The sequence below is a fragment of the Callorhinus ursinus genome, unplaced genomic scaffold (genome assembly GCF_003265705.2).
Source record: "Callorhinus ursinus isolate GAN/ISIS: 27379988/994484 unplaced genomic scaffold, GSC_fseal_2.0 scaffold5, whole genome shotgun sequence".
In the NCBI taxonomy this organism is placed as follows: domain Eukaryota; kingdom Metazoa; phylum Chordata; class Mammalia; order Carnivora; family Otariidae; genus Callorhinus; species Callorhinus ursinus.
The window spans coordinates 20,557,448-20,571,694 of NW_027397067.1; the positions used below are offsets into that span (position 1 = coordinate 20,557,448).

General features: G+C 40.4%; 1 protein-coding gene across 3 annotated transcripts in view; it reads left to right on the forward strand.

Annotated features, from left to right (window-relative positions):
• The first annotated feature begins 288 nt into the window (after window positions 1–288).
• SULF1 (sulfatase 1) overlaps window positions 289–14,247 on the forward strand; it is a 175,419-nt gene continuing 161,460 nt past the window's right edge. For all 3 annotated transcript variants that reach the window (XM_073892861.1, XM_073892863.1, XM_025870700.2), the window contains exon 1: window positions 289–560. The gene's annotated coding sequence lies outside the window, so the exon portion shown is untranslated. The remainder of the gene's footprint in view (window positions 561–14,247) is intronic.

Below are 14,247 nucleotides of genomic sequence, written 5' to 3' on the forward strand. Positions count from 1 at the left end.
GGGTGGGGGGGTGCCTCGCTGGGAAGATTGCCCACCCCCCCCCCCCGGTTGGCAGGAAAAGATTTTTAGTGTTTCTGTGCATCCCTCAGAGGGTCCCAGTTGTCCCCGGGGAGCACAAGGAGTTGTGAAAAGTAACGCACAACTGGCCACCAGAATAATTCATTCCCTCCACCTTCTCTTTAGCACCTCCCACTTCTCCTCTCTTTATAGCCGTCCTTTCTCTCTGAAATCTCAGGTTACTTGACTGGGAGTTCTCAGACCTCCAGTTTCAGTCCTGCCCTCAGCCTCCAGTCGGTGAGAGACACCCAGCCCCAGCAATTGGATTGGGCAGCCCGTCTTGACACACCACTGTGCTGAGTGCTTGAGGACGTGTTTCACCAGATGGTTGGGGTTAGTGTGTGTCATCACATTCGAGTGGGGATTAGGAGCAGGAAGGCTGCCTTGCTGGAGCTGTGTGGTCTTCTCCAAGTGAGAGCTGCAGGCAAGGAAACTACTTTGCTTTTGGAAGAAGGAGAGGAGGAATTCATTTTCTGCAGCCACAAGAAAGGCAGTTTTTTCAGGTAAAGTAAAAGACACTGAACGCTTCTCTCTCTCTCTCTCCCTCTCTCTCTTAACATAGTTTTGAATGGAATGCTAGCGCAGCACACTTGTCAAAGCCAGTTGTTGCAATCCTATCAATGCTGCTATTGTACGGTGGACAGATAACAGTGAACATAGCTTGGTGCTTGGCTGTCTTTATAGAACTAACACTCCTCATGCCTTGCTCTTGAAGGTGTAGCTAAGAAAATGTCTTTTGGAGCGGTATTTCTACGCTTTAATAGTCTCGTTACCTACCCAAAACAGGAGCTATAAATTGTTCAAAAAGGACGGATCAGGCTAAGAAAGCCTTTATTTTAGCTTTCAGAATTAAAATTCACTTTCCAAACTGTTGCATTTTACCACTCTGTTTATAAAGATCCTTTTAGGAGTCCATTTCTGAGTTGCTGGCAGAAATGGAAATGCTTTCTTAACCGATTTTTTAAATGTGCATTATGTCTGATTTATGATGGACCCAAGGGTTTCTAGCAAAATTTGGAGATTGAAAACTCCTTAAGAGAAGAAGCTGCCCTCTGAGTAGCGGATAGATCGGCTTTAAAACAAAAATGCTTAAAGCTAGAAGAAAAGCAGAAAAGGAGGAAGTAGGAAAATGCTCTTTAACGGAGTTTATCCTCTTGCAGCTGCAGGGGAGCTGATGGAGGTAATTCATTTGCAGATCTGTTTGTGAAAGTTTTACAAGTCATTGAAAACTAAAGTAGCATCTCTGTAATGGATCATTAAAGTCACTACGTTTATAGGTTTTAAACAGGCTATCTGAAGTGTTAATTAAATGGAAATAGATTTTCTGGCTGGGTTATAAACAAACATTTTTAAAAAAAAAAAAGGTTTTAATTATAAATTAGTCATTGGAAATTAACGGTCATCCGGTGCCTGAGCAACATAAAATGAGTTGTCATCATATATGAGAGTAGCTGGTAACGTAACCACTCTGCCAAAAGCACCCATCAAAATTACATTGAACTGAATGTAACAATGGGGCGCATATACTACATTTAATCTGTGATACAAAGAAGGCCTTTCAAACTGATGCCTTGTTTTTACAGGGATCAAAAACCAAAATCTTCATTTTTCAAATTTTTGGTCGAGTTGGGTGAGTCAGTGAGTTACTTCTTTGGCCCCCTGACAGACTTGCCTCCTACACCCATGTTCCTATACCTGTGGTGCTCGGGATTTCTTGCTCCTACTGGACTCTCACATTTGGTAGAGAAACCCAACACTGTCCTTACCCTTTGCAGGTGAGAAATTCAATGAATAAAGCTGTGTAGAAGCTATTCTGAAATAGGAGCTGTTTAATAGGCTGAACAACAGGATTTATGGCTAGAGCTTTGTGTATTTTGTATTCAACTGCCTAACGATGCCTATAAAATTATGTTTCCACTTGTAGTGTACATTTTTTCTTGCAGCCAGACAGTTGAAATTTTTTCATCTTCTCTTTAAAAAGTTATGATTAAAACAATATTTCAGTATGGTGTTTAGCTGCAATTCACAGTGTTCTCTGGTTATAGTCTCAAAGCCTTCGATGAGAAAGTCTCCTCATAAATAACCAGGCAGTTATTATGTGCGAGTATTATCCGATTCCCAATATTACATAACCCAAATAGGACTAAGTTCGTAAGCTGAAGTCTTCTGGAATTCCAGTCATTCCATTATGGCTTTACAATGGAACTGGGGCTTAAAAAATAAAGACAGAAAGGCAAACTCATATCCCGGGTTTTGTTAGGATTGGGACTCCAAGCACAGCAGGTAGCAGGTACAGTGCTGACCACCCATGCCATGTTTCACTCTCACAGAAGTATTTTGGAAGAAAGTAAAGTTTCTCCTCATAGGACGGAGATGCGGTGTGATGGCATCTAACAAAGCCAAGCCCCGTTTAGCAGTGGGAGCCCCACAGCAGATGTCATTCATGTTGCAGACTGACCACCAGGCTGCCTGCCCAGGGTTTTGACAATCTGGGAGAATTCCAGCCCCCTCCCAAGCCCCCCCCAACCCCCGCAAAATCCACTGTATGCAGGATTAGGCAGGATGGAGCCAAAAAAGGAAGGGTTGAGAAATAATAAATTCACACCTTGAGAAGGCAAAGGGGTGTGTCATCCCTCCCCCTGCAAGGCTAAAGTAATATGAAGTTACTTAGCACAACTAAAAGGCTCTGCTTAAAAGACAGTGCCCACAGGGCAATCCCAGTTGCTTGTCAAAATCTAAATCCACGGTTCCAGATGGTAAACATTCAGAGACGTATTTATGGTGACTTCTACATACCTCCGTTTGACATTTGGTTTCTTCCTGACAGCACTTGAGCTGGTAACACACATGAAGTTCCCATCAGTATCCCAACAGCTGGAATAGTGTTTGAGCACCGAGGCTGGTCCTCCGGGTGAAGGGCAAAATAACCAGGAGTGCAAATCTCCATTTGCACTGTGGATGCGTCCTGCTATCTGGGCACGCAGTGAGCTATCTCAGAGGCGAAAAGCCATCTGAAAGCTCGATTCAGTAAGTTGCAAAATCCACTTTTATGGCGGAGTGGAAAACTAAAATACACGAATCCAAATATTCATTGAACTCGTGCTAGCTTATGAGTGGGAACCTTCATCAAAGAATTAAGGGGGCTTTTCTCTGTTTCCTTCTAAGGAAATTTATATGGCTTCGGGCAGACTGTTGTGGTCCTTTCCATTGTGGTAGTTAATAGTAGAGACAAGTGTCAAGGGTGACACTTTGCATTTCCTTTCCTGACTGTATAACCATGTGGGAATGCATAGGGGGTTGCAGTCTTTTGTATTTTAGATTTAAAATGGTTTACTCTTTACGAATCCATAAAGCAAGATTTGTGACACTCAGTATTGAGCTTTTTCCAACTGTTGCCATGTGGATGAGGCCAACCAGTGGGTCAGGTCAGGACATCTGGTTCTTTTTTCCTTGTACAATATTTTTGTGTAGAGAGCGTGGAGTATGTTTAAGGGGATTAAAATGTTTAAGGCGCGGACTCTAAATAGATTATTATTTTTATCATAATTATTGACTTTGAGGGAAAAGAAGCTTATGTATGAAATTAATTCTATGGTCATATGGTAAATTTACCTTTACTTTAGGTTAGATCCTTGGGGGGGAGCATTTGAAAGAAGATATTTTTGGAAAAAGTTTGTTCTGAAATGTGTTTCCTATTTAAAGTATTTTCAATTCTATCTCAATATGTTGGGAAGGAGGAAAATAAGCCTGTTAGCTTTTTTTTTTTCCTCTCTAATATCCTCCTCACCCCCATAGCTAATGTGTCATCAAATTCTGTGAGTCCTTCCTTTAGAACATCTCTCACATCTAGCCTGCAGCCACTACTCCAGAAGGATCGCGTCACATCTGGGTCATTACGACAGCCTCCTAGCAGGTCCACTTGCCTCCATTTCCCTCTTCTGTCCACCCCTGCAGACTGAGCTTCCCAGAACTCTGCTTCCATCAAAGCATTTCTGACCTGAGAATTCCTACTACGTGGGCCCTCATTACCCACGGAGTGCAGTTCACATGACATCCTGGACATCTGTTATTTGGTCCCAACTCTCCAACCGTGTCTTCCACCAAATCAACACAACAGCCCAAGTCTCCTGTTTCCTGAAGCCCAGGTGGCCTCTCCGGCTCCCACCCCGTCCTGGTCTCTTCTCTTAACCCAACCACTCCAGTTTTCTAGCTTGTCTACAAAACGAGAGTCTGTCCTCATGCGCACCCTTCCTTCTGGTTCTACGTTTGTGAGACTGTGTGTGGAACATTTCTCACCTCCCTAAACTCATCCTTCAAAATGTCCGCTTAAGTCCCATCTCCTCCAGGAAGCCTCCCAACCACCACATCTCACAAAAATGTTTTCCTTCCCTTGAAGCTGACCATTAGTGATCCATGGGTTGCACTTGGCGCATTCGCCTTCTTCTTACCATGTTTTCTACTTTGCCATTTTATCCCTTGACTCTTCACGTAGGGTGAAGTCTCCTAAGACAGGGAGTGGCTTGGTCCACTTTTCTTTCCCATGGAAGATACTAATAAGTGTGTGTTGACTAGCTCACAGGGACATTCAAACATGCAAGGCACTTTACTCTCTGGTTATCCCACTTTAGACCTATTTGCCAGCTCTAAGAGCCCTCTCCACCCATGAGAGAAAAGAAGAAAAGAAGATGACCCCTGATTGGTTGTATTTTGGGGTAGCTTAGAAAAAATTCCACTTAAACGGACTGTGGAATTATTGCCCCAAATTAAGTTTGAGTATTATAATGACAGATCTCCATCTATTTCAGCTTTCTATAACGATGGTAGAAATTACATCTATTGGTTGCCCCTTATGGTATAAAATTTCAACCATGATTTTGGAAGCAGAAGAGTACAGTCTTTGGGTTCAGAGAGTTGTGTTCTAATCCAGGGACCACCTCTCTGTAGCTGAGTGGCCTGGACAGGTGACTTACCTTTCAGCCCCCTGACAGAGACAGAATTATTTACCTTGAGGACGTTGTGAAGAAAACACATAAAGCACCTAGCTTGGCGCATGTGCAATAAATGGGAGAGAAGAAAGGTTGGTAGGTATAGATATAGATCCAGGATGCATGACTGTGTTCACCTCAGTTATGTAAGTCACTAATGTCATGTATTTATGGTGTGTCTTTTCTTTTCTGCCACCAAGGGCAGGGGTAGGGGAAGGGAGCTCAAGAGAGTGAGATTGGTGGACTTGGGGGGGAGATGGGGAAGGGGGGGGAGAGGGAGGGGAGAGGAAGTGGGAAAGGGAGACGGAGAGGGTGGCCGCTTTTGGCATTAGGAGTTTGAAGCAACTGAGTTCATGGATCTGTGGGGACAATGGTGACAGTTGAATACACTTCGCAGGGAGGAGCAGAGTCCTGGGTCCTGCACTAAAGGATCATAAAGAGCAGGCACTGGGCTGCAGCACTGGGGGAAACAAAGGGTTGGAGCAGTGGACCCCAGCAAGGAGCTGAAGTCACCACAGGGTTATGTGTTCCTCTTCCTTCCTTCGGGCCCACTATTTAGAAAGAAATAATAACTTGGCAAAACATTGTAGGAGTCAGGTCAGGCTTCCAGAAGTAGTTGGTAAAGCAAGATACCATTTAGACAAAACAAGGGGCTTGGACCTTCGCCGTCCTTCACCTCCAAACCAAATTTCACAAAGAAGCTGAAAGCAATCAGCCTGACCTCTGTTCTGTTCCCAAACTCTGCGCCCACCATCACACACCGAGCCTTCTCTCTGTGCCCTTTCCCCAGAAGGACAACCAACTGAGAAATGATCTCACAAAGCACTGAGTGCCACCTCACAAACACGTCCGTGGACACTGGTCGTTCAATTGCAGTCTTCAGGATCTTGGAACAGATCAAAGGATATTCTTTCCAATCCTGGTCATCTGGTCTGCACCTGCCCCAGGCCAGGGAGAGGAAAGAAACTGGAACTCCTCTAGGATAAAGGGCAGTATTTCTGGAGATCCCTCCTCCCCCCAGCAAACATGTCTAGAGAACCTTCATTGACAGTTATGTTGCCTGACCTCCCCTCAGCTGCAGCAACTAACCGCGCTCTCTTTGCCCTCAGAACATGTGATCCTTGTACTACTGCACAATCATCTGTTAAACCTGGTTAATTAAAAAATAAATAAATAAAATGTAGCTCTCCACTTCACCCTCAAAGGTAAAACTTTTCCTTATACTCCAGTTTTCTTTTTCACTGCAGAGCTACAAATCTGTGAGACACTATTTCTGCATTTTTTGAAAATGTGAATCCAAGGGACTCAGACATGCCACTATTAAATGTAGTGGGGGAGAAGGATATTAAAATGCTATACTGAATAAATGAACACCATATTTCTGGGTGAAAAAAAAAAAGACTCATTGTAAGAGGTAAAGTGTCCCAAAATTAATCTCCACATTATGTGTAATACTAATGACATTTTCACACAAGGTGAGATGACTGGCAGTGGGAGCAGAGTTGGGAGACTGGTAAGAGCCCACATGACTCTGCTTGAATGTAAAATAAGGATTCTAAAGTTCATCTGGGTAATAAACTCATGAGCAAGCCTTGACATTTTTGTAAGAGAAGAGGACCATAGAAAGATGGGGAGGGGACTTGTTTTATCACACACCCCAGCATGTTATAAAACTACAATAATTGAATTTTCTGTTCTTAAGCCATTGGCTCTGATATAGATTTTTATAGACCTTCATGTATTTCTGCTGCTGCTGCTGCTTTTTTTTTTTTTTTTTTGCTGGCATTGCCCAGATCTTCAGTTCAGCCACAGATTGCTCTTCCTAGATACTAGTGTTGTTGCTACAGTTAACTGAAACCCTGAGCTAGTACGACTTTGTGTTACAGTTTTTCCCCTCTGCAAATAGAGCTAATACTCTATGAACTTTTTCCCTTCATAAAAAACTGAAAATCACTTTGTCTCAAAAACTCAGGAGAATCCTTCTGAATCACTTGATGAAAGAAGCCTAAACCATACCAGCCTAAGAGTTGTCCCACTTTTCTGAGCAATAATAGAACACTCCTAATGGATAAAATAGAAATCAGAATTGCAGAGAGCTTTGTCTGTTGTCCAATTTCGTGATGTGTTGTTATGGCTCAGGCATGTTGTTGTAAGACCTGCTATATTAATTTAAAATAAAACTGAAAGTTAGACTCTTATAAGATATTAGCTATACCAGAGTCATGGTGAGAAAAGATTAACTGCATGCCAAGTGTGCATTTATTAAATTAATTTAGAAGTGTGCACCTGTGGGTGTTATCTTCAAACTCGTATCACTAATACGGCTTAGCACAAAAATCACCTTTCTATAATATAACACGTCCTCTGAATAGACTTCCTGCCAGTTTAAAGATTCCCTCTTAACCTTCACCTGCCAATAATCAATCTTCCCCTGAATAGAAGTCCTGAGCAAACAGATGTGCTTGGCATTGCATCCAGATATTCTTGAAACTTTGGCTTTTAACTTTCATGTATAAGAAGTACATCCCAGCAAAGCGGCCCCTGCAAGTCACGTGCTCTTTTTTTTCTCTTGAGAGCTTCATGCTGCTAAGAGAAAGAAAAGGTTCTGAATATAGCAGATGAATAAAAGCATAGGTGATGTGATATTTGTTGTTTGAGACCCCTAGACGCCTCACATGTGTTGTCACCATCTTTTTCATATATAACATCTATATTTAGTAAAAAAAAGATTTGGGGGATATACTCAATACCAAGCAGTTGAAATGACTTTTTAGCAGTTGAGCTGATGCCCTAAGGAATAGCCACGATGTGCCTTCTAAACAAAATCGGAGCCAAAAGGAACAAGCTTAAGAAAGCTCCATCGATTGTTATTTTTATTCCATATGCATTTGAGAGCTTCCCGTGTATTTCTATCCCAGTGTGCAGAAGAATACAAAATAACATAGGACACCATCCGTGCCCTGAAGGAATATCTAGCCTAGCTGTGAGGAGAAGACATGCACACAAACAATTGTTTAGTAGTAATGCAAAGAATGTGGTGGTTAAGTATCAATTATGTATTCTAATTAAATATAAAGGACTTCAACAGAGCCCCCTATCGGAGGAGCAGGAACCTGAGCTGGGCCAGGCTTTGTCATCTCCATCTTTACAAACTGTGTGGAGCCAATTTATTTACCCTCACTTTCACTCAGCTTCCTTCTCTATAAAATGGAGATATGGTTACCAACAAGGGTTGTTCTAAAGGTTAAGTGAGATAATCAAAGTAAGATGCTTAACACAGGGTGTAGACCACAGTAAGCGCCCCCACAGCTATATCTTTTTCCAAGATGGCGGAAAGCTCCGCTTGGGTGAGGACTTGAACTTAAGCCAGGTCTGTCAATTTCACATTAAGACACAGCATTTTTGAATCAGCGCACTTGCATAGATGCACTTTGGGAATACAATGAAGGCGGGCACTAGGCAAAGAGGAGAAGGAAGAAAGGAAGGGAGAAAAGGAGGAAAGAGGGGTGACAGAAGAAGAGAAGAGCAAAGAGGAGGAGAAAGAGTGTGGTCCTCTAAGGCCCCCACTCTGCACCCTTTTCTGTGTTAAGCATGTCATGTGAGAGCTACATTAGGCTAAACTCTAGAGTGTTCTGACACATCACGCAGACAGGTTGGACTTTAAACAGATGCTTTAGGAAGTTTAAGCAGTAGGTTTTTCAGGAATGGGGAGAGCGAGATTAAGAGAGAGAGAGAGAGAGAACAAGACAATTGGGAGGGTGACAAAAGTCCAAAAAAAAAAAGTCTGCCCAGTCCCAATGACAATGTTGAGAATGAGGAAAGGATGGGTGTAAGAAATGTTATGAAGAAATAAATAACAGTATCAACAACTTGGTGATTGGTCAAATAGAGGACAAAAGGAAGACAAGTCACAAGAATGACACTGAAGTATCAAACCCAGCAAACAGGGGGATGGTGACACCACCTAAGGAGAATGGGAGTGCTGGAAGTAGAATTTCATTTTGTATACCATAAATTTCCAACGTGACAATGGTCATTATGGAACAAATGTTTATCTGGTACCTGTAAATTAATAACTATGCCTGGGATAACTTTATAATACAACATGGCAAATATATGTGTGTATATAAATGCTCAATAATATAAACATGAAATCGAATTTTCTGATCACTGATGATACATAAGATAGAATGCATAATTATCTTTTTTAAAAAGATTTTATGTATTTCTCTGAGAGAGAGAGGAAGAGAGTGAGCATGACGGGGGGAGAGGCAGAGTGAGAAGCAGGCTCCCCGCTGAGCAGAGAACCCGATGTGGGACTCGATCCCAGGACCCTGAGATTATGACCTGAGCTGAAGGCAGACACTTAACCAACTGAGTCACCCAGGCGTCCCTTAACTGTTTGTTTGTCTTTTTTAATGACATCTTCCTTAGATAAAAAAGATCTTCTCTCAGATTAAGAAAATGGTTGGCCAAATAACTATTTTAGTGTTTTTAAACTCTGGAGGAAGTAATGAATTTTCAACTCAGAATAACAAACTACCTCTGTAGAATACCTATAATTCTCTTCTTGCAACTAAGAAAATGCTGGTGGAGAGGGACATATAATTTAAAGAGAGTCTCGAGGCAAGGCGAAATGAAATATTTAAGTTGCTTCTGTTCATGAAACTTCAGATTCTACCTTAGAAGAGATGAGTTGGACATCCTTTTGCAGAATGTATGAATGATTTTTTTACAAATGATACAGACACTCCCTTCTGCATTCACTATAAAGACAAATCATTCTTAATTTTAAGGTTTGGGAAAGGTTTCCCCACCCCCTTACTTTTCTTTCTATCCCCTCTCACTTCACCCTTTTATTTTATTTGTTCAGCCACACTCCATGTTAAGATCCTCTTCAAAATAGGAGAGTAATGCTTTAGTCACTTCCTTTTACTAAATCAATGAATAGTTTTCAGGATTAGGTGTAATTTTATTACAAGTAGAAGATTGTATTTGCCATTTCAAACTCTGGCACTCGATGTTGGGAGCAGCATGATTGAAAGAATGCACTACTTGAGTCAGCAAGAATTGGAATTAAAATGTAGTCTTATTACTAGAAATTTGTGGGAATAGCATTGACCTGTGGAGACTTGACAGCATTCTGGTTCCTCAAAAGAGACTTGGGTGCTATTCAAGTTTTTAATGAAGACTTTGGCCTGTTTTATTTTACTCAACTGAGTTTTCTGAACCATGTTCCCTGGTTCCTATGGGAGAAATGCCAGCCTAAGTAACAGCACCTGTAATCCATTTCTCATTCAGGGTTGCCATGCATGATGGTCTAATTGGCATGAGCCAGTTTATATTTGAAAGCTATTAATGGCTAATGATTTAATTAGTACTCCATGAGACATCCAGTTTAATGAACCAAGGGGAAAAGATATAATACACAAGTGCCATAGTTAGATCAATAAATGTCATCTGCAGCAAGCACAAAAGTTGGGCTTTGCTGCCAAGCTTACGACCAGGTCAGATCTCTTCATCCCATACCCCCTTAGGTCAGTGGGCTAGTGTGCTTGCATGGAGATTGGGGTATGGAACATGAGCTGATATTCGTGAATTTCTTAATTTTAGACCATCTAAATTCTGATTTCAATTCAGGATTCTACCCCTACATGTTCAACTTCTAGACCCACTTCGGAGGGACAAAGATGTCTTGAATAGAAGTGTGGTCCTTGTAAAAAAAAAAAAAGATTAAGTGGTGAGGAAGAGGGGAAAATATCAATGAAGTCAAAATATGTTCTGTAAGAGAGTCACTTTTTTGACACCAAAATAAAGACAAAAAACAGAAAGAAAATATCCTATATGTTTTGTATATAACAATCATTATTTTCATTAGCCATTTTGCTCCAAAAATAGCTATCCGTTGTTGATCTACCATTCTGATCAACCATTATAGTAGTCTCAGAAGTGGAATTGGAGGTGTTCCTACGATTGCTTCTGCCACTGTCATAACCCCTGTGGAAGCTTAGAATAAACCACTGGACTGCCTCAGTGGCTTCAGGTAAATCATATTTCATGCTGAGCAAGGAATAAGTTAAAATGTTACTCGCAATGAAATAAAATTCACTGAATGATGCAGTAGTATTATAGTTAGGGTGGTACAGTGGAACAAACATCAAAAACCTGGATTCTAGAACTTGGCTACCATTAGTATTGTTATGCTGAACACATCAGCTAATCTTTCGGGAGCATGCCCCCCACCACCTCTTTACCTTTATTTTGCCCTCCCCCACCCCCACACCCCCTACCCCCCCCTCATCTAGATTACAATATTCTTTACTGGCAAACTCTGCTCTTCCCTTAAAAATGGCCTAAATAAAGAAAACATTCTCCTTGAAACCAAAAGGTGTGGGGGGAGGAGGGGAAGGGGAAGGACTTTAATCCAGTTTTGTATCACCTCATGCTAAATCGAGCTCTGTTCTTTATCTTTTTCTTATTCCCGCTTTTCTTACACACCGCCGTTAAGCTGACTGTCCTCTAGCGCTCTTTCCCCATGTCCTGCTATTACCATAAAGCAGCCATCTGTCCATTTTCTACAGCATCCAGTCTAAAGAAGATATCAGCATTTAGGGGCCTGCATAATCTTCTCCACTATAACCACCCCACTTTACATCTACACTTTCTGCTCTTCACTAAAGCTGATGCAGCTGCTCTAGAATTTATGCCACTTACTTCTACTACTAAGCATTTGCTCATACTGCTTTCTGGGCTGGGGCTGTCCTCCCGTCATGCTTCTGAATGTCCAAATTTCACCTCATTCTTGAAGAAAAATCACCCCCATTCCCTCCCTGGAACTTTCTTTTCCTAACTATTCCAATAATAGAACTATTCCTTTTCATAGGTGCTCACCACTTAAAATCTTGTCATATAATTTTAGCTCTTAATTAGGTAAAATTTTGCATTTATCATTATTCTTCATAGATTTTTAAGGACAATTGGGATAAAAAAAATTGCATTTTGGTTATGGAGAAATTTTAGCAAACTAATCAGCAGCAAATCCACAGCTACACCAGGCAATTCTTTGGATAATGTGGAAGGTACTATCTTATGTGCTGGTTCTCTGGTTTAATTTTTTTGTTTTTCCATCTTCTGCCCACATCACTTTCCAGGACTGCATTTGAGCCAGCTGGATTCCATCCAGAAACAGATTCAAATAGACAATAAGCCAACTAGAATTCCCATCTTCCTTGATTAGATGTGAAATTGTATAGCTGGGTGTCACTCACATGCCAACCACTCAGGATTCTATGTTATCAGTTAATTTCTGTTGAGACCTGAACTGAGGAGCTTGTGACAATTCTGTTTCTAAGGACCTGTAAAATTAGGGCTAGACAAGAATTTCAGAGATGGTGACAGATATATAGACTTGTGCCATCTGAATGAATGTATTCACTACCTGTAGCATAGCATCAATTAAAATGCCCTATAAACTCCATAATAAATCATCCTGGTTTTTTCTCTCTCTCTCTTTTTTTATTTTGTAGTAGGATTTGATTGTAAAAATTCTTTGACTAGGCGCTGAATTCTCAGTTGTAGGACAATTAGCCAGTCAGATGACAGGCTTTAAATTACGCAGAAGAAAAAGGAAGTTAACACACATTCTGTCAAAGCTACTGGATCTTTTTTCTTGTAGCTGTTAAAAATACTTTAGAATTAGGGATAGATTTTCTAGGAAATATATATAAATTACTATAGAAACACAGAATGTTAGTGGTATACCTTAGAGATTATCTAAGTAAAATCCAAGAAACTGAGGCCTGGAGGCTATTCAGAGACCCACCCAAAATCACAAAACTCATACTTACCAGAGAAACTTCTACAAGCTAGGCTTCACCAAGAAATGCAAGTCAGTGAAATTCTACCAGGACCAAAGGGAGTTCATGCGTCAATTGTACATTAGGACCTAACAAGAGTGTGAAGATATGAGCCCAGGTCTGTTCGTCACCATGGACCCTCTTGCTGAGTGCTATGATGAATAATCAGGTACTGTAGAGAATTCTTGAGACTGGAACAAATACCAAAAAAAAGCATTTATTTTTCAGGTATACTCCTTGCAGAAAATCCATTCTCACACAAATACCCAAGCACTGTTGCTACAGATGAAAGTTATGTAGCTTTAGTATAGAGAACCTTCTTTGTGGAAGCATGTTCTAATCTATGCTGAAAGGATGCTACCCAAATGATGATGACAATAGTAATCATTATTCCTTCAAAACATTGGAGGAAAACGTTACTTGAACTAAATCATTGGAATATTGGGGAAGCAAAGCATATACGTTATTTCTGCACCGCATAAAACTGAATCTGAGAGAGGACAAGCCTGACTGTAAAGAGGCAGTAAGTGAAATAATCAGCATTAGAATTCATGTCTTCTAACTTCTATTTCACTGCTCCGTGCTTCAAGCGATTCAAAATATATCATATTTTCTCAGTATTAAGGAAACCTTGTTGCATTAGTTGAGCTGTTTCTCAGAAACATCACCTCATTGAGAAATAAACATTTGAAATCCTTACTCAGGTACTGGAATTTTCCCAAGAGAAGTTTAAGAGCAATATTCTTCATAGTTTAATAAATTACATGAGTGTATATACCATTATATATCTGTATAATTTATGTTTAAAACTGATTTATCTATAAGGGAAGTAAAATCAATCATTATTGGATTATAAATGTATTTCTTAGTCATTCACTTATATTTTTTCATGTTGTATTATAAGAAATAAGAATTTAATAATGCAAAATAAAAGATTAATTTAGAATACTTAAGTGTGGTTTTGACTTTTTGAAAAACAGTTTTGTTTCTAAAACGTGTTCTAGATTTCCGTTTTTTGTTGTTGTTGTAAGTATCCAAAGGAAGCCAATATGATTTTCAGGGCAATGAAAGAAATATGTGAGTGGAAAAGCAGTATTTTTACAAATATTTTTAAGTTCTTGGTCGTATTTCACTCCACTGGAGAATGTGATCACAAATCTGGTTGGAATTATAAAGAAATCAAACTTACCAGTATTACAACTTCTGATGAAAGGGAGAATCCTGCTGAGAATGTAAAGATAAATGTGGCAGAATAATTACCTGTTTGTCACAGAGCTAAACCTTATGACAGCGAACGCTGAAAAGGGTTTCTAGGAAAATGATTTCTTTGGTTCATGAGAAAACTTCGT